Here is a 22,089-nt window from a genome sequence, read left to right on the forward strand (position 1 = left end):
AGGTGAAGTCCGAAACGAAAGGCTTTAATTAGCAAGAAGTGAGCCCGGCAGCAGACATACAGGAAAATGGCTGGCTGACGGGGAACACGGGTTCTTATACCCCGCTTCATAGGCGGAGCTACCTTCCTCTTAGCCAATAGGGATAAGGGGCACACGATACCTGGGCCAATGGGCAGCGAGTACTCTGCACCAATGGCAGCTCACACTCCCAGGTACCGTAATACCCCTAGTCATACTACCACACACAGTTTCACTTCAGATTCCATAGCTGTAATTCTCCGGCAGCTGTGATTCACTTTTCCCACCGGAAGTAGACAACTGCCCGTGAGTTTCCCGGCGGGGTGGGATAGCTTCAATGGGAAATCCCATTGAGGAGTGGCGGGAGTAGAGAGTCCCACTGCTAGCAAATGGTGTGCTGCCGAGAAACATGCAGCTGGGGGACTGGAAAATCCAGCCCCATAACTGGGGGAACTAATGCTGCAAGCATGATACTCAACTCCCTCCCTTGATAGCTATAAGCTTGAGGTATGAAACCAATGCCTCGCTGCTGTACTGAGAACAAATATATCTCATTCTGGGATATCGAGCCAGACAAGACCAGTGTGGACACAAATTAAGTGTTATTTATATCAGTAACTGCATAGCAAATCATATTTGTGTAAAACAGTGCATTTGGATAAAATATCTTTGTCATTGACGGAATGTCTGAACAGTTATAGGGGCCACATGATCTCGTGAATTGTATTTTTCTTCTTGATTAACCATTGTCACTTTATTTCTCAGATTCTCAGAAATATTCTAATGCATGCATTAGGAGATACATCTACTCCTCTTAAAGGTATTACTGTGTTCAGACTGAGAAAACTAGAAATTCCTCTTAACACCATTAGTGGATGAATACTTAACATTTTGTGTGATATGCCTCTGTCCGTTCCTATAATTTGATTTTAACTTGTTCAATGCCCCAATTAAGACAATGGATAAAGGAGTGTCTTACAAATTCCCAGTTTGTTGACTAACGTAGCCATCAGCAACACCTAGCCTACAATCTACCAAGAAGAGTAATTATTAAGCTGTTATGTAAATCCACTCATCTGAATCTACGCCTGGAGTTACTTGCTAGACTAAACAATTACTTGACTGAACATATATCTATACCTGGACTGAACATCTTGTGGATCAGATACCTTGCTTCTACACCGAATATCTCGTCGAGAGAGAGAAAGAGAGAAGGGGCACAGACCAGAATAAAAGATAATGTTCGTACTGAACAGATTATTTACTTAATGAAGTAGAAATGTATCTATTCCTGGTTAATTTATCATAGCTGCATAGTTGGTTCAGCTATGTAGCATTCTCAATGTAATTTCTTCCCATCCACTATATGCAACTTCATACCATTTGTTCACTCATTCCTATGTAACTCAATGCCAATGTTTAATCATTTTTCTGTAATTAGTTATTCAGTCATCTCTATTAAATTGTACCAGGTATCCATTATTCTCTGTGCAGCATTTTGGCAAAATCGTTTAATAAACGTTGGGCTGATATTTTAAAAAGGCTTTTTTCCTTCAATCCATATTCACACCAATTTCTTAAGCATTTTATGTTTGTCTGCCCAATCCATATCAAAGCCATGATTTATTTTATACATTAATTATATTAATTGAATGGTCCTTCAGACACTATCTGTGTGTGTGTGTGCATTTTGCTTCAAAATGATGCAATTCCTTTCTGTAAAGAGCCTGTTCATGACGGGTGTAAATATTTAAATATACCACAATGTTGAATTCAATAAAATATGTTTGGAATTGTTCCCAGTGTTACTTTTACTTTTTTTATTTGTTCATGGTATGTGGGCAATGCTGGCTGGGTCAGCATTTGTTGCACATCCCCGAGGGCATTTAAGAGTCAACCATATTGCTGTGGATCTGAAATCATATGTAGTCCAGACCAGGTAAGGATCACTGTTTTCCTTCCCTGAAGGGAATTAGTGAATCAAATGGGTTTTTACGACAATGGATTCATGGTCACCATTAGACTTTTAATTCCAGATTTTTATTGAATTCAAATTATAATAATCTTTATTGTCACAAGTAGGCTTACATTAACACTGCAATGAAGTTACTGTGAAAAGCCCCTAGTCGCCACATTCCAGCGCCTGTTCAAGTACACGGAGATTTCAGAATGTCCAAATTGTCTAACAGCACGTCTTGGGGGCCTTTTGGGAGGAAACCAGAGCACCCGGAGGAAACCCCGCAGACACAGGGAGAATGTGCAGACTCTGCACAGACAGTGATCCAAGCCGGGAATTGAACCTGGGACCCTAACGCTGTGAAGGAACAGTGCTAACCATGGTGCTAACATGCCGCCATCGCATTCCATAGCATGGTGGGAGTCCAAGGTCCCTAGAGCATTACCCTGGGTCTTTGGATTACTAATCCAGTGACAATACCACAGCGCCACCACCTCCCAGACTTAATGACTGGAAGTTCTCTTTCTTTAAAAATCCCTCATACATAGAACATAGAACAGTACAGCACAGAACAGAACAGGCCCTTCGGCCCTCAATGTTGTGCCGAGCCATGATCACCCCACTCAAACCCACGTATCCACCCTATACCCGTAACCCTACAACCCCCCCCATTACCTTACTTTTATTAGGACACTACGGGCAATTTATCATGGCCAATCCACCTAACCCGCACATCTTTGGACTGTGGGAGGAAACCGGAGCACCCGGAAGAAACCCACGCACACAGGGAGAGGACGTGCAGACTCCACACAGACAGTGACCCAGCCGGGAATCGAAACTGGGACCCTGGAACTGTGAAGCATTTATGCTAACCACCATGCTACCCTGCTGCCCCTATAAACGTCATACGTTTAGGGCTATCTTTGAATAAGTATGATATTAGTCCTGGGAAGCCTGTGTAGGGAAAAACTTTATCATGTCACCATGATACACTGTAGCAACTCACCAAGCTTACTTAGATAGTGGCCACTTGCACTGTGATCACCGTGATTGCCAATAAGGCAGAAGTACAAGGTACATGTGTTCTAACCCTACAGGGAGGCCCACGCATCTGCAACACCAGAGTCCCTGTGGCCTCCCCTGAATACGATCTACTTAGATGAGGGTGCGGGGCTAACCCCCCATTCCTAGGACTGCTGTGATATACCCCGTCCCTGGTGTGGGCCCGGTGTAGGAGACCCTTTGCGGAGTAGGAAGAATGTATAGTAACCAGAATAAAACCAAAGTTTTCTACAGACATCGATTCCAAGTAGTAACCTGCCTGAGGCTTCACAACGTGGAAACACAGCTGAATTTTGCCATGATGTTGAGGAATCAACATCTGGATCCTCATTCCACTGGCTTACTTTTCTGGGAGGTGATTAATTAGCTGTCCAATTACAAACATCAGCAGATTGTGTGGAGCAGTGAGCAATCCGAGTGCCCAAAGAGAAATGCAGCTCGGAACCCCGCTGTGTGCTGCTGACTCAAATAGAGCAGCAGAGGGCAACATAAGATGGAAGCGTGATTGTGATGATGTGACAGGTGTGGTGATACGCCTGTAAGCAACATTGTAGATAGCTGATGGTGCGCCCTCCAACCAGCAGGTGGCGGTTCAGGCCCACCATGCGGTCTTCAGACAGGGCTCATGTGACAAGGCACTCACATATAAATGCGGGCACATCTGGCGATCATGGTTATAAGATGTACAAGTGGACAGTCAGGCCGAGGTGTAGTTCCAGGGGAGTACAAAGAAACTCCATGATAGCTTTTTTCTGCAACAGATTGTTATCTTACCACGTGTAATTCAATAAAGATCCTGCTTAGGACAAGTCACAAGTCGTTTGGTAGATTCCTTGCTAGACATTGAACATCAGAAACAACATGGCACCAGAGTGCTGAAGATTTGAAGATAACGATGGCAGTGACAAAGTTACGAATTTGGCAGTCAGACCAACCTGGTGAACTGCAGCCTGTGGTGACTCAATGCACTGGAAGACACTGAAGCGCGAGATGGAATGACTGAAGGCCCCCACCGCCTTCAGATATCCGGCAATGTAGATGAAAACTGGTGACTCTTCAAGCAGCAGTCCAAACCCTGTGTTTCAGCGCTAGGTCTGCAGGCAGAACCTGATGAAAAGCGAATAGCATTGCTGCTAACGGTGGCAGGTCCACAAGCAATTGAACTGTATAATACATTTGCATTCGACAATGAGAAGGATAGCAAGAGATACGATGAAGTCATTAGGTACTTTGACCGGCATTGCTCCCCCCAAAAGAATGAGACATTTAAGAGATGCATGTTCCATATGCATACCCAAAAACCTGGTGAATTGTTTCAGGCCTCTGAAATGATTCCGGTAGTCGATTCCCTGATCATCGAGGATACTGAAGATGAATGGGAAGACATTGATGATGCGCATGATGAGAGAAACTCTGATGTTGAACAGATTGACGACCCCGAGAATGAAACAGCGGAGGACCTGATGACTATCTCGCTAGCAGCTCAACAGATCAATCATATATTAGTGAACAGGACCATGCTGTCGCAGCATCTGGATCATCATGACTAGAGAGTATAAGCATATTTATTTTGAGTGAAGAGGAGCCACTGAGCAATGCTCCAGCGAGCCAAGAAGGGGCGGCACCTGGTGCCATAGATTTAACCTCCATCCAGGCACCAGAAACCGAGCTGCTCCAACATCCCGTTGAGACTGCAGAAATGGGCGTGGTCACCCAACCCAGTGATGACTCTGCAGACCTCCATACATGGGGTGCAGACCAGCACCGAATCAGAGGTTGCCAAGCCTCAACATAAACACAAACGAATTAGCAAACCAATTGCCAAAACAAGAAGGAGACAGAGGGGAAGACTGAGAGTGCTAGTTCATCCCACTGACAAAAGTAAAATAGGTAAGATCATGACTGATAAACCAGAGGCAAAAGAAACAGAAAACACATGGAGAAGTAGCAAATAGTGTTGTAGCAAGAAGCGCAAAAGAAAGAGGCTGGTGACGCACACGTGGCAATCATGGACATAGGTCTTCCGAAGACACAGAGCAAAGAGGAGAAGAAACAAGAGGCTGGCATGCAAACTAGTCTTCGAAAAGGCTGGCAACAGCCCACATGATAACAAGGGTGATCCCGTAAGGGAGGCACAATGACATGCACAAAAGAGACAGGCACTGGCCAGACATATCATGCTTATGGACACCCTAGTTAAACTTGCTTACATTAATTAAACATATCACAAATGTATAAAATTAAAAATGTTACGATTGTAAACAAACATTAATGTTTTCTGAGGAAGGGGCTGTGGTGATATGCCTGTATGCAACATTGTAGATGACTGGTGGTGCGACCTCCAACCAGCAGGTTGCGGTACAGACTCATCATGTGATCGCAAGAAAGGGGTCATGTGAAAGGTACTCACATACAAGTGCGGGCACATCCAGTGATCGAGAGATGGTTATAAGACGTACAAGTCGGCAGTCGTGCCTAGGTGTGTCTCCAGGGGAGCACAAAGAAACTCCATGATAGCTTGCTCAGATCGCTATCGTACCAAGTGTGATTCAATAAAGATCCTCGTTTGGACAAGTCACAAGTTGTTTGGTAGATTCCTTGCGAGACATCGAACACCGAACACAACAGGTAGCCAATCTTTTCCATTTAGCACTGTCCGATGGATCTATCTTTTGCTGAGGCACATCTATTTGCAAGCCTTTGCAGACAGGTGCCTTGAAGATCAACAGTAAAACTTCATATTAATCTGATAGCACTCTGACCACCCACTCTGCTCTATCCTGTTGTGAATAGGTGAACTGCAGATAAATTGACGGTCCAGTACGTCGTCGGCACAATTGTTTTCTAGACAAGAAATGTCTGTTTAATAGGCTAGCCGCTCACATTTGTTGTTATTACTATTATGTGCTCTCCTGCAAGGAATGTGCAAGGAGGTGGTAATAGGTAGGGGAGATGGCTCGATGCATTTTCTTTCACAAATTTGCCAAGTCTACCCCTCCCCCTTCCATAAAAGGTGTCTCCATGATTTGGGACATTTCTGTCACTAACTCTGTTAATTTCTACTCCTGGGTTTTATAATCAATCTAAATCCCAGTCTTTCCTACCTAACACCACCAAGGATTGCAGTGGTTCCAGAAAGCCCACAGCCACCTTTTCAGGGCAACAAGGGATGAACTTTAAATATGGGCTTGCCAGTGTCAGCTGCATACTGAGAATAAATTAAGTTCCGAATTCCTGCATAAGAAAGCACAGGCTGTTGGTGCTGTGCTCCCCACACATGATGAATGTGAAACACTAATTTTTTGTGCCAACATGGAGCAGGAATTGACCAGTCAGGTGCAGCATTTTCTGGCACCAACCGTCGTCCAGTGCCTGTCAGAGTCCTAGCACCTGGACATTTCGCTGAAAGCCAGATAAGGCATAGGAGGGCTATCTGGTCACACGTGGCATCGGCCTGCAAATGCATGGCACCCAAAACCAGGGAGTTGACTGGATTAAAACAGAAAATGCTGGAAAAACGCAGCATGTCTGACAGCATTGGTGGAGAGAGAAACAGAGTTAGTGTTTCAAGCCCAGTATGATTTTTCAGAACTTCTGGAGATGTCTGGAGGCAATCTCCCAGCAGCACAGCGGGGAGCCAATGCCCCAGGATCTCTTTGATCCCTCCCGCAGCCACCATAACGTGGCCGCAGCTGTAGCTACAGGCCAACCTGTGGAGTGGTTCAATAATGCCCACAGCTGTGGCTGTTTCTTTTTGTGTTCTAATTTTCTTCAAATCTAAGGGCACACAGGTATTGACTCCTAGGCTGGGGAAACTTTCATTAATGGGTCCAGGATACGACAGTTGTTCTGACTGCTTGCTTCTTTTTTGAGGCATAGCAGGTATTTAGGTGATTTTGGAAAGAGATTATGCAATGTCTGTGATCGATGGGCAAAACAGAGCATAAACAATCCAAATGAAACAAATATTTAACTTATACCTTTACATACTAATTCAGTTACTTGTTTTAGCGGCACCATTATCCCTGGAAAGTGGGGGAGGTCATTTATGGAAATATTTTTTCATACTAGCACATGCTATAATTCCACTCAACTGCCAAAAAAGTATTGAGAAATGTGATTAGGTGAAAGTGATTAGCTTGTTGAAAGGCAATATTTCCCTTAAAGCCACTTTCTGTGTTGTAAAATAGGTTTGGAAACTCCTGGAATGTCAGTGTAACTGCAGCGTTGTGCTGTTTTTTTGTTTGAGGAGTTTTGCACGTAATGGATTGATGGTAGCTTTTTTGCCAATATATTACTGCATCCTAATTTCCTCTATCATTTGCACCACTTTCAACTTACCTTCACAAAACACCACTGATTTGACTGAAATATTCCCAATAAAAAATGGGAGGGTGCAATTTTCTTGCATTTACGCCGACAATGAAAGGACATTAAATTTAAATTTACACCCAATGTGCAATGCAACCTGAAGTCACCCTTCCTAGTGGATTACTTCTCCTTTTTGCACTGTATATTCTAGAGTAGGGGTATTCAAACTGGCATTCAAAAGGTCCTCCACGGGTTCCGTGAAACTGGCGGCTGCCAAGTGACCGGCAAACGTCGGTTCAAGTTTATAAACAATTATTAGAGAAAATAAATAAGCCAATCAGAGCAAGGCCTCTTGGCGCACGCTCATCTGATTTCTTCGATCTCGCTGCGTAGAAAAGCCAAGCATCAACAGAGATCACCTGGACGCATCACATTATCTAGTCAAGATATTCGACACACGCGCGCCCTCACATTCTCGGGATCAACAGGTAGTGGGACATGCTCTGCTTCACCCCGCGGTTCTCCCGCCAAAAATGATGGCCCGCGCACCCGCCCTTCTCCCCGCCCACTCGTGGTAATGTGACGTCACGGGCCGCATGCCGCGCTGCCCGGGGGCTCTGTGATGTCACGCAGGTCACCGCGGTAACGGAGACGCCTCGGTGCCGCTCCGCGACTGGTGGCGGTAGATGACCAGGAGCGGGTGAGTAACCGAGTCTCAGCCTCCGAGTCTGGCTCAGTCCGCAACCAGCGCACACACACATTGCATTGGCGGCAGCGATGGCCAGGCCTTTATACAGAGCGGGTGCACCACCCTCTCCTCGCTGTTGACCCTGCAGCCTCTCCTCTCCAAATGAGCCGATCACTCCAGTACTCAACCCACACATGCCTTCAGCTCACTCCGAGACACACCGCTGTCATTGTTTACTCTGCAGACTGACTAAACAACGCTCATACAAACTTCCTCCTTCACACATTAATGGTCGAGTGGTCCTTGTGCACACTTTATCTCTTCAGTTGTACAAACAAAGCAATTGTGCACTAACCACCTGTCTGCTGGATGTACATGCACGCACTCTACACGTGCTTAAATGTATTTTGTTTATTCACAGAGCCCCATGGTAGCACAGTGGTTGCACTGTTGGTTCACAGCGCAGGGTCCCAGATTCGATTCCCGGATTGAGTCACTGTCTGTGCAGTCTGCACGTTTTCCCATGTCTGCGTGTGTTTCCTCTGGGTGCTCCGGCTTCCTCCCACAAGTCCCAAAAGACGTGCTTGTTAGGTGAATTGGACATTCTGAATTCTCCCTCAGTGTACCCGAACAGGTGCTGCGTGGCGACTAGGGTTTTTCACAGTAACTTCATTGCCGTGTTAATATAAGCCTACTTGTGACACTAATAAAGATTATTATTATTATGTGGGCGTCGCTGGTAAGACCAGTGGCCTTGTCCATCCCTCATTGCTCCCGGGAAAGAGCCGGTGAGCTGCTTTCCTAAACCTCTGCATTCAGTGTGGTGAAGGCACTCCCCAGTGCTCTTGTTTTACAACATCTTTAATGAAATTTTGGCATCTAATATCAACGCATATATCAGAAAATACATTTAACAACGGTAACAGGAATCTCAATAACAGAAATGCCACCCAAAACAATCCCTCCTTTCCCCCCACTGACAGCACTAACTGACCAAATCTTTAAAGTGCCATATGAACTGTTACCAACTACGATAGAACCCATTGATCAAACCTCTCACCATGAACTTGACCTTCTCCAGGTACAAGTGTTCCAATAAATCACCCAGCCATGCTTCGGCACTGAGTGGCGTTGTCTTGCCCCAGCTCAGCAGTATTCGTTGCTGGACCAACAGCAATGCAAATACCAACATATCGACTCCCGTCCTCAACTCTGGTTAGTCCGATATCCCAAATAGAGCATCTAATGGACAGGGCTATAATAATATAACTAATGGACTGGGCTCTAAGTTAATATTCAGGATTACCAATATGGTGCGGAAAAAGGACCCCCAAAATCCACCAGCTGGGATAGGACCAGAACATGTGGGTATGCTGAGAAGGCCATCTCAAACACCGCTCAATTTCCTCGAACCCCTCAAAAAATCAACTCATCCTGACCCTGATGAGGTGCGTTCTAAACATTTGCTTTAGCCGTGTCAAGCTCAACCTCGCGCAAGAAGATGTAGCATTCACCCTACGAAGGGACCCTTCCTCCTCCACTGAAACCTGTTTTATCCCAATAATCCACCCATCCAGACATGCCGCCCTCCTCTGACCCTTTCCAGCAGGGTAGACGGCGGTACCTCCGGGAAAGTTGGAAATGCCCGCCGAACAAAGTCCTGCACCTGAAAATATCTGAACCTATCCGGTCCCCCAAGTTCTGCTTTCTCCTTTAACTCCTCCCAACTCTCAAACCACCTTTCCAGAAACAAATCCCTCACTCTCTCCATCCCTGTCCTTCCACCCCCTGAATGTAATATCCAATTTCACCAACTCAAATAAGTGGTTCCTCCAGATTGGGGCCCATCTTGACATTGCCCTCAGCTTAAAATGCTGATTGAGTTGCCGCCATATTTTTCACATGAATACTACCACTGGATTCACGGACTATTTCGCGGGTGAAAACAGCAGAGATGCCTCCGCCAGGGTCTCCAGACCCGTCCATCTACATGATCCCAACTCCATCTGTACCCAACTAAACTCCTGATCCCTAAACCACTCAACACTTTCCCCACATTGGCCGCCCAGTAATAATACAACAAATTGAGCAGTGCCAACCTGCCCACCTGCCTTTCTCTCTGTAGGACCCCTCACTGAATCCGAGATGTCCTCCTGCTCATATGAAACCCGTTATGAGACGCTCCATCACCTGAAACAATGTAAGGCATTGGAATAAGAATACAAATTGCGGCAAAATGTTCACCTTAATAGATTGAACTCAGCCTGTCAGCGACAGTGAAAAGCTGTCCCACCTGTACATGTCCACTCTAACCCTGCTCTCCAAACTTGTAAAATTCAGTTTGCAAAGTCGAGTCCAAGTCCGGGCCACCTGAAGTCCCAAATAGCAAAAACCGGTCCCCGCCAGATGGAATGGCAAACCCCCCAACCCAACACCTCCCCTCAGAGGGCTAACCACAAAATATTCACTCTTCCCAACATTTAGTTTATATCCTGAAAAGGAGCAGAACCCCTGCAATATCCCCCATAACTGGCCCTGGGTTCCTCACTGGCAATACAAGGTCGTTCGCATATAGGGACAACTTGTGCTCTACTCCACCCTTCACAATTTCCCTCCACTTCTCTGAGGCCCTCAAAGCAATCGCCAATGGTTCAATCACAGACATCAGTGGGGATCTGCTTCGTCCCCCTGTGCAGCCTGAATGACTGAACGATCCCGAATTCATGTTAGCTCGAACATAGCAGCCAGTCCTTGTCCTTCTTCAGCCCATGTAGCAAGATGCTACCCATAATGAAAAAATCGATATGTGAGTACACTTTATGTAGCGGAGAAAAAATTGAAAACTCCTTCAGACCCATGATGCAAATCCAGCACCAATCCCAAACTTCTCCAGAAGTAGCTCCATTCGACCCTATCAAACACTTTTTCGGCATCCAGGGATACAACAATCTCCGGTTCTGGTCCCACTGCCAATGTAAGAACTACATTCAGTAGCCATCTCACATTGGATGACAGTTTTCTGCCCCTCACAAACACTGTCTAGTCTTTCCCCACTACCTCAGAGAGGCAGGGCTCCAGCCTCAACGCTAGGCTTTTGGCCAAAGGTTCTGCATCCACTTTAAGTCGAGGGATTGGGTGGTACGACCCCCAATCTGTGGGGTTCTTGCCCTTCTTCAGAAGGAGGGAGATGGATGCCTATCTCAACTTCTCCAGAAGGAAACCCATGCCAATGAGTCATTAAACATCTACAGTACCAATGGGGCCAGCTGATCCGCGAACTTCTTGTAAAACTCTACCGGGAACCCATTAGGCCCCTTTTCCCGCCTGCATACTCAGAGCCCTGCGGACCTCCTCCAACCCCATCGGCACCTGCAATGTCTCCCGCAACTCATCCCCTAATTAGCCCTCCAAAAACTCAACCATCTCCTTCCTGCTCATCCTCTGACGACCCCAACCTGTAAAGCCTCTCATAAAAGGAATGAAACACCTCATTAATTTTCTCTGGGGTCGAGACCAACCCACCTCCAGATTCCCGCACCAGCACCATCTCCCTGGCAGCCTCTTGCCACCTTAACTGGTGCACGAACAGTCAGCTAGCTTTCTCCCCATACTCATATGCTATCCCCTTTAAGCGTCACAATTGTTGCACCACCTGACCTGTAGACAGTAGGTCAAACTGCATTTGCAGCTTCTTCCTGCGCACAAAGAGCTTTGGCATTGGGTCACTTGCATACTCCCTATCCACACCCAGAATTTCATCCACTACCTCTCGACACTCCCGTTGTTCTCCCTATGCATTTATGATTTGTACGAGATGATCTCCCCCTAATCACCAACTTTAATGCCTCCCACACGGTAGACGGTGAGACCATCCCATTCTCATTCCTTTTCACCCATTCCAAGATCCTCTCCTTCCTTTGATACTTGTGAAAGCTGACTATCATGTTCCAGGGTGGCTCATTGGGTCTTGGCTTTTGCCTGAGCGCCTGATGTGCTTTGTCCAATTTCGGAGGGGCGAACACTTCATCCCCACCCACCAGCCGAGAAAACATTGCCCAGAACTACTGGGTCGGCTTCAGGCAGCCCCACCAATTTGAGGTTTAACCGCATTGACCTATCGTCGAGGACCTCCACTTTATGTCCCATGCATTTATTGCTTTCCGTCTCCACAGAAGTAAACTGATCCTCATGCCTCGACAAGGCCTCCTCCACCCCTTTAAGTGTCTCGTGAAGTTCGCACCAACTGTTCACGGATCGGGCCCAAAGCCTCTTCAATAGTGGCTTTAAAAGATTCCTTAATTTTCTGGCTCTGCCGTTGAAACTGCCTGTCAATTTGTTTGCCGAACCTTTGAAGATCCTGCGCCATTACCACTGACAAAGGTTCTAATATAATGGGCACAGCGGCCATTTTCTTTCCTTCACCTTCCCGCGATGGGCTTCCCTCCTGAGCCTTTTTAATATTGAGCTTCTTTGTTCACGATTTTGACATACCTCCGTCAGGAAAGAGTTCACCTATTCAACTCACTGGGTTTGAGCACCAAAAACCCTGGAAAAGACAGGCAAAAGGGATCAAATATAAAGATCTTGCTGGGAGCTGCTTTTTTATGCATCTTGTCTTTACATGATGTCACCGGAAGTCCCTCCCACAGTGCTCTTAGATAGGGAGTTCCAGGATTTTGATCCATGAAGGATTCTAATTTAACATGGTGATTTTGAGGAGAGCTTGCTAGTGGTGGTGATTCCATGAGCTTGCTATTCTTGTCCTTCTAGGTGGTTGAAGTCACGGCTTTTGGGTGACATTAAACAGGAAATTAGAGCTACATGTGGGTGGCATGGTAGCATAGTGGTTAGCGCTGCTGCCTCACAGCACCCAAGACCAAGGTTCAATTCCGGCCTTGGGTGACTGTGTAGTGTTCGTATGTTGTCCTCGTGTCTGCGTGGGTTTCCTCTGCGTGCTCAAGTTTCCTCCCACAGTCCAAAGATGTGCAGGTTAGGTGGATTGGCCATGCTAAAACTATCCCTTAGAGTCCAAAGATGTGAAGGTTAGTTGGGGTTACATGGACAAAACGGGAGTGGGCCTAGGTAGGGTGCTCTTTCAGAAGGTTTTTGAAAATTTGATGGACCGCATGGCTTCCTTCTGCACTGCAGGGATTCTATGCCAATGTAACAAGGGTGCTGCAGTAATCATGGGTGACTTTAATCTATATATAGATTGGACAAATGAAATTAGCAACTAACTGCAGCAGATAAATTCCTGGAGTGTGTATGAGATGGTTTTTTAGACTAGTATGTTGAAGAACCGACCAGGGAACATGCTATCCTAGATTTGTTATTATGCAGTGAGAAGGGGTTATTTAATAATCTTGTTGTGCTGGGTCCTTCAGGCACAGTGACCATAACATGATAGAATTCTTCATTAGGATGAAAAGTGAAGAAGTCCACTTTGATACTAGGGTCCTAATTCTAAATAAAAGAAACTACAATGGTAAGAATTAGCTAAGATAGATCGAGGAACTTCATTAAAAGGCATGATGGTGGATGGGCAATGGCTAATATTTAAGAAATGAACGCATGCATTGCTGGTGCAAAAACACAAGAAAAGCAGCCCTACCATCCCGTAAAAATAAATTCAGGATAGTATTGTATCCAAAAAGGAGTCATAAAAAGTTGCTAGAAAAAGTAGAAAGCTTGAGGATTGAGAATCGGTCAAAATTCAGCAACGGTGGAAAAAGAGATTGAGTAAGAGGGGAAAAATAGAGTATGAGAGGAAACTCGCAACAAACATGAAAGTGGATTGTAAAAGCTTCTATAAGTATATAAAAAGAAAAAAGTTAGTGAAGACAAATGTAGGTTCCTTACAGTAAGCAGGAGAACTTACAATAGAGAACAAGGAAATGGCAGAGAAATTAAACAACTACTTTAGTTCTGTCTTCACAGAGGAAGACACAAATAACTTTACGGAAAAGCTAAGGAATCAAGGGTCCAGTGAGAAGGAGGAATTGAAAAAAAATAGTCGAAAGACAGTGCTGGAGAAATTAATGGGACTGAAAGCCGATAAATCCCCAGAGCCTGATAATCTACATCCCAGGGTACGAAAGGAGGTGGCCATGGAAATAATGGAGGAGTTGGCTGTAATCTTACAAATTTCTGTCATTTCTGGAACAGTCCCGGCAGATTGGAGGGTAGCTAATATAACGCCGCTACTTAAAAAGGGAAGGAGGGAGAAAACGGAATTACAGCCTGGTTAGCCTAATATCAGGAGTAGGGAAAATACTGGAGTCTATGCTAAAGAATGTGATAACAGGACACTTAGAAAATATCAACAAAATTAGACAGTAAGCATAGATTTATGACGCGAAACTCATGCTTGACAAACCGGCTAAAGTTTTTTGAGGACGTAACGAGTAGAATAGAAAAGGGTGAACCAGTAGATGTGTATTTGGTTTTTCAGAAAGCTTTTGCGAATTCCCACATAAGAGGTTACGTGAAAAATTAAAACACACTGGATTGGGGTGATATATTGACATGGATTGAGAATTGGTTAGTAGTCAGGTTAACAGAGAGTAGGAATAAATGAGTCTTTTTCGAAGTGGCAGGCAGTGACTGGTGGGGCTCTGCAGAGATCAGTGTTTGGGCCCCAGCTATTCACAATATGCGTCAAAGATTTGGATGAGGGAATGAAAAGTAATTTTTCCAAGCTTGCTGCTCACACAAACCTTGGAATGTGAGGTGAGGAGGATCTAATGATGCTTCAAGGTGAAACAAAAGAGAAAATGCTGGAAAATCTCTGCAGGCCTGGCAGCATCTTCAGGGAGAGCAAAGAGCTACTGTTTCAAGTCTAATGACTCTTTGTCAAAGCAGTGTGCTTGGCCCTCTTAGCTCTACCGCTACGTCTAGTTGTCTCCCTCAGATGCACATCTGAGGTGGAGGCAGCCAGCTGCTTACCTCGTCCCATGGCCATCGATGTCCTCTGAGGGGTCTGGGGCCAGAGGGCCCAGCGCACTTGTCGGCGGCACATGCTCAGCTGTGTCACCCTGTCCCGTGTGCTGGCTCTGAGACGGACCCAGTTGCCGGGTGTATGTTTTGAAGGAGAAGGGTGCAGGAGTGGTGGAAGAAGACTATACTCCACCGGTGAATGGATTTGTGTACCAGACGTGGATTTGGAAGAAAAGAGCTGCAAGAGCAAGAAACTCTTCACGGGACACAAGGAAAGATGGTGGTGAGCAACGGGTTAGCCCTGCCAGCCCAATGGTCGATGGAGCAGTTGGTGGACTTTTTGAATGAAAAGTTCAGTCATCAGAGGAAGGAGGCTCAGGAGGGCTTGGCGAAAGCGGTAGACCCGCAGAAAGCAGGGATTGACCGTGTGGAGCTGAGGCTAGAGACCCAAAACCAGACGGTGGAGGATGCTTTCGGGGAGCATGAGGAGCAGCTTACCTCATTGGTGACCAAAATTGGGATGTTGAGTGATACCCAGAAGCGGTTCAAGGAGAAAGTGGAGGAACTGGAGAACCAATCCCGGAGGCAGAATTTGAGAATTGTGGGGATGCCAGAGGGCATCGAGGGCGCGGATGCAGGCACTTATGTAGCCAAAATGCTGGAGTAGCTGTTGGGGTAGGGGGCCTTCGCCCGGCTTCTGGAGGTTGATCTGGTGCGCAGGGCGCTGATGAGGAAGCCGCAGGCGAACAAGCCGCCGAGGGCGATGGTGGTAAGATTACATCGATTCAAAAATATGGAGAATATCTTGAGGTGGGCCAGGTAGACGAGGAGATGTACCTGGGCGGGTAATGAGTTCCAGGTGTACCAGGACCTGGGTGCGGAACTGGCCAAGAGGAGAGCAGGATTCACCCGAGTCAAGACTGTGAGCGGGGCTGGAGGGGAATCAGTGGGGGGGGGGGGGTAGGAGGTTTGGCGCCATGGGCGGGTTCTGCCAGGCTAGCGGGGTGTGCTAGTTCACAGGAGCGCAGTGGGGGGTGAGCAGGTGGTTAGAGTGCTAGAGGGGGTTGGGATTGTTATTTTGTTTAGTGGGGGGGGGGGGGGGGAATGCTGACAGTGATGGGGCTGTTGAAGTGCGATAAGATGGTGGTCGGTGACGGCGGGCATCTGAGGATGGGCCTGGAGGGTCGTGTGACGCGGGCTGGGGCTGGCCCGAGCAAGGCTATGTCTGATCGGCCGGGGGAGGTGTGGGGGGGGGGGGGGGGGGGGGTGCCCCCTGATCAGGCTGATCACATGTTAAAGTGAGAGGGCTGAATGGGCAGTCATGCGTGTTCGCACATTTGTGGAGCTTAAAGGAGGATGTGGCATTTTTAAAGTAAATGCACCTAAAGATTGGGCATCAGACTAGACTAAGGAAAGGGTGGGATAGGCCAGGTCTTCCACTCAGGATTAGAGTGAAGACGTGTCCGGTGGTGGTGCTAATAAATAAGTGGGTAGCGATTGAGGTGGGGAATATAGTAGTAGATTAGGGGTGGGAAAGGTTCGTGATGGTGAGTGGGAAACCAGAGAGGATGCCAGTGGTCCTGGTGAACGTCTATGCCCCAAATTAGGATGACATGGAATTCATGAGCTGGATGCTAGGGAAGATTCTGGTCCTAGACTCACACCGGCTGATAATAGGAGGGTGGGAGGGGTGGGGATTTTAATTTGGTTATTGAGCCAAAATTGGACCCGTCGAGTCCGCAGTTGGGGAGGGTATTGGCGGTGGCAAGGGAGTTAAAAGGGTTTATGGAGTGGATGGGGGGAATGGACCCGTGGAGATTTGGGAAGTCGAGGGCGAAGGAGTTTTCGTACTTCTCCCATGTGCATAGGGTCGACTACTTTGTGATGGATAAGACTCTACTGGCGTGGGGGGGATGGCTCGGAGTATTCGGCGATTGTGGTCTCGGACCATGCGCCGCATTGGGTGGACTTGCAAGTGGACTGGGTGGGCCAACGCCCGCAGTGGAAGTTAGATGTGGGATTGTTAGATACTGAGGAGGTGTGTGAGCCCGTGAGGGTCACTATTAGGGGGTATGTGGAGGTTTCAGCCGCCACGCTATGGGAGAAGCTGAAGGCATTGGTCAGGGGGGAGTTAATAGCGATACGGCCACATAGGGACATGATGGAATGGGCAGAAATGCTGAGGCTGGTGGATAAGATCCTGCAGATTGATTGGAGATATTCAGAGGCCCCGGAGGCTGGGTTGTTGAAAGAGCGGCAGATACTCCAGTTGGTGATCGGACTGTTGTCTACAGGTAAGGCAGTGGGGCAGTTGCGGAAGGCCAGGGGGGAAGTCTATGAGTATGGGGAGAAGACAAATAGGTTGTTGGCACATCAATTGAGGAAGCAGGTGGCGGCGAGGGAGATTGGTAAGGATCTAAAGAGAGAGCTAAGAAGAGCCAGGAGGGGACATGAGAAGTTTTTGGCAGGTAGGATCAAGGATAACCCTAAAGCTTTCTATAGATATGTCAGGAATAAAAGAATAACTAGGGTAAGAGTAGGGCCAGTCAATGACAGTAGTAGGAAGTTGTGCGTGGAGTCCGAGGAGATAGGAGAGGTGCTAAATGAATATTTTTTGTCAGTATTCACACAGGAAAAAGACAATGTTGTCGAGGAGAATACTGAGATACAGGCTACTAGACTAGAAGGGCTTGAGGTTCATAAGGAGGTGTTAGCAATTCTGGAAAGTGTGAAAATAGATAAGTCCCCTGGGCCGGATGGGATTTAGCCTAGGATTCTCTGGGAAGCGAGGGAGGAGATTTCTGAGCCTTTGGCTTTGACCTTTATGTCGTCATTGTCTACAGGAATAGTGCCAGAAGACTGGAGGATAGCAAATGTTGTCCCCTTGTTCAAGAAGGGGAGTAAAGACAACCCCGATAACTATAGACCAGTGAGCCTTACTTCTGTTGTGGGCAAAGTCTTGGAAAGATTTATAAGAGATAGGATTTATAATCATCTAGAAAGGAATAATTTGATTGGGATAGTCAACACGGTTTTGTGAAGGGTATGTAGTGCCTCACAAATCTTATTGAGTTCTTTGAGAAGGTGACCAAACAGGTGGACATGTTGTGTATATGGATTTCAGTAAAACGTTTGATAAGGTTCCCCATGGTAGGCTATTGCAGAAAATACGGAGGCATGGGATTCAGGGTGATTTCGCAGTTTGGATCAGAAATTGGCTCGCTGGTGGTGGTTGATGGGAAATGTTCAGCCCGGATCCGGTTCAGTTACTAGTGGTGTACCACAATGATCTGTTTTGGGGCCACTGCTGTTTGTCATTTTTGTAAATGACCTGGAGGAGGGCGTAGAAGGATGGGTGAGTAAATTTGCAAATGACACTAAAGTTGGTGGAGTTGTGGACAGTGCAGAAGGATGTTGCAGGTCACAGAGGGACATAGATAAGCTGCAGAGCTGGGCTGAGAGGTGGCAAATGGAGTTTAATGCAGAAGTGTGAGGTGATTCATTTTGGAAGGAGTAACAGGAAGGCAGAATACTGGGCTAATGGTTAGATTCTTGGTAGTGTGGATGAGCAGAGCGATCTCGGTGTCCATGTACATAGATCCCTGAAAGTTGCCACCCAAGTTGATAGGGTTGTTAAGAAGGCATACGGTGTGTTAGCTTTTATTGGTAGAGGGATTGAGTTTCAGAGCCATGAGGTCATGTTGCAGCTGTACAAAACTCTGGTGCGGCCGCATTTGGAGTATTGCGTGCAGTTCTGGTCGCCACATTATAGGAAGGGCGTGGAAGCATTGGAAAGGGTGCAGAGGAGATTTACCAGGATGTTGCCTTCCAAAAGCTGAGCGATAGGGGGTGGTGGGAAAGGGGATTGGTGTGGAGAGAGAGAATGCCAGGTCTTATGTGATGCAGCTTCCTGTCCTCCATCCACTGGCTGGTCCTGCAGGTCCTCCTCCTCGGTGGCCACATGTTCCTCCTCCTCCACCTCCAGCACGTCGCCCGTTGCTGTACCAGATTGTGGAGGATACTGCAGACCACCAGAAAGCGGATGGCCCTCTGGGGGGTGTACTGCAAAGCACCCCCAGAGCGGTCGAGATATCAGAACTGCATCTTGAGGAGTCCAGTGCACCGTTCAATGACAGCCTGGGTGGCCGCATGGGCCTCATTGTATCGGGTCTCAACATCGGTTAACAGCCTCCATATTGGCATCATTAGCCAGGTTGTCAGCGGGTACCCCTTCTCACCTAAGAGCCAACCGGCTACCCTGGAGTGATCTTCGAAGAGGCCAGGGAAGTACAACTGCCCTAGGATGTAGCTGCCTTGCACACTCCCTGGGAAGTGTGCACACATGTGGTGGTCGCACATCAATTGGATGTTCAGGGAGTGGAACCCCTTTATGTTTATGTAGGGTACTCCCACGCGGACTGGTGAGCGCAAGGCAACTCAGGGCTGCAGTGATCTTGACGGCCACTGGGAGCAGGTATCCTCTGCCTCCACATGGTGCCAAGTCCGCGAGGACATGGCACAGGTGTCGCACCATCCCCTTGTTGAGGCAGAGCCTCCTGTGGCACGCAGTCTGTCATGTTTCAAAGACTAGCAGCATCTACACCTTGAGCCGTCGCTGGCTGCCCCCTCTTGGTCCCTGCTTTGACTGATAGGCGGCTGGGTCTCGGGGTGTGGGGAGGGGCCCTGCACATGGACTGCCACATTGAGTCTCTGTCGACGCTGCTGCCGCTGCCTTCTTCAACATCTGGCTGCCTGACCTGCCAGCAGCACCATGGGGGCAGCTTCTGCAGGGTCCAAGATATCGCCCATTGCATGTAACATCTGTAAGGAATTGGGAGAAGGTGTGAGACTGTTAACCAGCGGTGTCTTCCAGCCCAGGACCTTCCATTCCCCCATTGCTTCCCCTTATGCCCAATTTCTCACATTGCCCCTTCCTCCGCTCCGCCACCCCCCACCCCACATTCCCTGCCATCCGACATGCCCTGCCCACGCACTTCCGGATGTAGTCCTACTCATCGAACCCCCCACTCTGTACCACAGACAGCCGCCTTAAAGGTATCTGGACCGAGCACTAGTTCCCTCCCTGGTGCACATGCCCACCCTCTGGTCACCGATATGGCTCCAGTGCTTGGAGCCCAACTTTGGGTGCTCGTATTTTGGCCGCTGCATCCAGGCTGGCACCCCCTCCTCCGAGCACTGGGGCAGCAACCCAGTGTCCACAGGCCCATTGATCAGGATCGAAGATGGCTTCGTACCTCCTCGGGTCCCCGCAGCAGATCTTATGTCAGTGATGCACGATCAATTGTACAAAGACTAAGGTTGGAAACAACTGTGGCTTTCTTGCAGTAAGATGTGTGGCCTCCCACAGCAGCTGGCGAAATGGCTGCTGAATAGAGGACACGCTCCTCCTACTGGGCGGAGCCAGCAGGCAGGGGCAACCGGCGAACCTGTAGTACAGGTCCTACCTTACATCACCTAATACAGGTGTAACAGTGGTTTACCACAGTCAGCTTCATGTTTTAAAAAAGGTGTACTAATCGGCGCCCACATGACCCCTCGCTGGGGACTGTTGAATCACTGGAGGCCATTAGATAAGGGGTCGCTCTTGTTGATTGTAGGAAGATTGGGCTTAAGTGGCTATTATTGGTTTCTCGCCGCGCTACTGCGTGATCCTGATTTTGCCAATGGGGGCTGGCCAGTTGGATCTCAAACAGATTGGCGCACCGCGGTTCTCGGTTTTAGCCTCCTGCGACTTAACGCCATTGTCGCACTCTTGCTTAAGTGCAACGCAGCCATTAAATTGCACCCAGAGAATCAGTTAGGATCATATTGAATGGCAGCTCAGGCTCAAAGGGCTGAATGGCCTACTCCTATTCCTATTTTCTATGTTTCTGTTGTATTGAAGAAGCCTCAGCGAGTTGCTGCAGTGCACCCAGTAGGTAGTACACACAACAAACAAGGTGCGCTAGTGGCAGAGGAAATGAATGTTTAATATGATGGAAGGGATGCCAATCAAGCAGGTTTCTTTATCCTGGATAATGTCAAGCTCCTTGTGCATTGATCCTGAGTTGAGCTTCAAACACCACTTTCTGGCCAGCACTCGGACTACCCATTTTCACCACACTGTTGCTTGTACCTTATCTTCGGCACACCAGAAATCTTATCACGTCTAGGTTTAATTAGTCCAATGCTTTCCAAGTTCTATAATTCAGAGTTTGAAACTTGGCCAAAATTCTCATATTTTACCCATCTCTATGTCCGCCTTCCCTAAATACCCCGATCCAATAGCCTTCATTGCCTCATTAACTGCTATCACAATAATTCCAAATTATGCCCCTTTCAATGAGAGTTTCTTGGCCTCATCTCTCCCTGCCTCTGGATCCTCTTTCAGGTTGATGTTCTTGCAAGTGTCATTGAATCTTTCAACTCTGGCTTTTGAACTCACTCTTTCTTCATCAACTATATCCACATCATGATTTGGAAATTCTCTCTACGTCATTCCACCTGGGAAATCTTCTCAGTAAACCATTGGAGCAAATCATCTGGGAGGCAAAATTTCTTGAAGTTGTATTTGGATAATATGACGAGAGGCCGATTGTTTTTGTATTTGAAGTTTGAGCGACATGGTCTGAAAGACCTCCTTCAAACTTGCTTCATTCTTGTTAAGTAAAATCATTGTGCCCTCAAGTGGCAATTATGAATTCTGATGTAATGCTCAGAAATAAATTTCACAATATTCACCAACGTTGCCACTAATATAATCCATTTAATACAAGACTATTGCAAATTTGAAAATGAATTACTTAACTAGGTTTTTTAAATCTTCCTCAGGCTTTGAAGTATAAAGTAAAGGTGAACTTACGAAAACCTCATGATATTGTACCCAGGAAGGAAAGTGATAGGTGTCTATACCTGACCCACCTGCAGGTGGCTGCCGTTAGTGTTCCTCTCGATCTGAATTCCTCTGGGAAGCCATACTCAACTGGAAGCCTGTAACCACCAATGCTATGATCTGTCAATGAGTCCTCGCTTTTCAGAGCATGATTCCATTGCTACTGATGTAATGTATCCAATTTATGCGTTTTTTCTCTAACACAAAAAGTAAAATAACATTCAA

General features: G+C 47.2%; 2 protein-coding genes across 3 annotated transcripts in view; both read left to right on the forward strand.

The window, feature by feature from the left end:
* Nucleotides 1-1,227, forward strand: part of LOC119963670 (peptidyl-prolyl cis-trans isomerase FKBP8-like) — an 84,051-nt gene extending 82,824 nt beyond the window's left edge. Inside the window, exon 9 of the mRNA XM_038792991.1 lies at nt 784-1,227. The gene's annotated coding sequence lies outside the window, so the exon portion shown is untranslated. The remainder of the gene's footprint in view (nt 1-783) is intronic.
* A 6,728-nt stretch (nt 1,228-7,955) lies between these two features.
* LOC119977413 (peptidyl-prolyl cis-trans isomerase FKBP8-like) overlaps nt 7,956-22,089 on the forward strand; it is a 42,996-nt gene continuing 28,862 nt past the window's right edge. For both annotated transcript variants that reach the window (XM_038818289.1, XM_038818299.1), the window contains exons 1-2: nt 7,956-8,048; nt 21,804-22,032. The gene's annotated coding sequence lies outside the window, so the exon portion shown is untranslated. The remainder of the gene's footprint in view (nt 8,049-21,803; nt 22,033-22,089) is intronic.

This window comes from Scyliorhinus canicula, chromosome 1 (assembly GCF_902713615.1).
Source record: "Scyliorhinus canicula chromosome 1, sScyCan1.1, whole genome shotgun sequence".
Taxonomy (NCBI): Eukaryota; Metazoa; Chordata; class Chondrichthyes; order Carcharhiniformes; family Scyliorhinidae; genus Scyliorhinus; species Scyliorhinus canicula.